Source organism: Brassica napus, unplaced genomic scaffold (genome assembly GCF_020379485.1).
Source record: "Brassica napus cultivar Da-Ae unplaced genomic scaffold, Da-Ae ScsIHWf_1316;HRSCAF=1879, whole genome shotgun sequence".
Classification (NCBI taxonomy): domain Eukaryota; kingdom Viridiplantae; phylum Streptophyta; class Magnoliopsida; order Brassicales; family Brassicaceae; genus Brassica; species Brassica napus.
The window spans coordinates 33,335-35,000 of record NW_026014732.1 but is presented as its reverse complement, the minus strand read 5'-3'; positions in this window follow the sequence as shown (position 1 = coordinate 35,000).

The window sequence follows — 1,666 nt, the reverse complement described above, 5'->3', positions numbered from 1 at the left end:
AAAGAAGAAAGATAAGGTAGATTGTTTTACATGAAACCGAATATTGTAATGCATTCACAATTGATTAAAAACAAGATCGACCAGCATATAGATCATACGAGTTTAGGTTGTTAGAAAACCTATAGAACCGTGTGGTTCATGATTGATAGCACCATGGTCGTCTAGAATTGTTTGAATATCATGAATGCGTAAGACATGTTGTGGCCGAGCTTGTTTATATCATGCGGCCACGTGATCATATTGTGAACCTAATACATTACATGATAATATGATTCAGATGTCGAAAATAGCAAACAGAGACTATGCACCCCTCAATCTCTCCGGAGACAATTACTTGCAGTGGGCACTAGACACAAGGATTAGTCTAAAGTCCAAGGGACTCGGTGATACTATCATCGAAGACAACAATGAGAATGAAAAGAACCGATACAGAGCCTTAGGCCTTATGCGTCATCATCTCATTGATGGTCTTAAAGATCAGTACATGACAATCGAGAATCCACTAGATCTTTGGATGGCTTTAAAGAATAGATATGATCACCACAGGATGGTGTTGCTTCCAAAAGCAAGGCATGATTGGATGCATCTAAGATTCTTAGACTATAAGTCAGTGGATGATTACAACTCAGCTCTATTCAAGATTGTCTCAATACTAAAGCTGTGTGGTGAAGAAGTAACCGATAGCATGATGCTTGAAAAGACCTATACGACTTTCAATCACTCGAATTCTGTGTTGCAAGAGCAATATAGGACAAAGGGCTTTGCCACATATACTGATCTGATCTCATGTCTACTCTTGGCCGAGGCAAACAATGAACTCCTACTAAAGAGTAACGGAGTTAGACCGGCCGGGACAGCACCACTACCCGAAGCCCATGAGGTTGAAAAGAAGGATCCCAATGAGACCTACTTCGTCCAAGACAACAAGAAACCATACGGCAATAGCCGTGGTGGATTCAAGAGGCGTGGACGTGATAACTCAAACGGCCGAGACGGCTACTCAACTGGCCGGAAAGGAAACCACAATAACCGTGGTCGTGGTTCCAATTACGGCCGGGGTCGAGGCAGCTACGGCCGCGGACGAGGTGGTATATCCAAACCATCTTACACGTCCAACAAGTCCCTATGCCACAGATGCGGAAGTGACAATCATTGGGCCAAGAACTGTAGAACTCCGAAACACTTGTGCGACCTCTACCAAGAGAGCCTCAAGAACAAGAACCCGGAGGCAAACATGATCCAAGAAAACGTCCATGAGGACAAAGGATATGGGTATGATGCTGACAATGAATCCGACAAGGATAACCAAGATGACCTAATGGATTTTGAGACATCCGATTGTCTCAAGGACTAGTTTTCGAATCACATTGTCTTATTGCTTTATGTTTTGATTTGGTGTTTTTATTTTATGTAATGGCATTTTTAATAAGAAGAGTTTTAAACATCTTATGAAGTCTCTAAAGTTTAGAAAATTTTATTTATAGAATGAATGATGAGATGAGTATACTTGTGGTGGATAGTGGCACAAGTCACACAATACTTAGAGACAAAAGGTACTTTATAAATCTCACAATGCAAAATGCAAAGGTACATACCATTGCGGGTGAGGCTAGCCTGATTGAAGGTCACGGCCAAGCCTATGTATGTTGCCTAAGGGCACTCACCT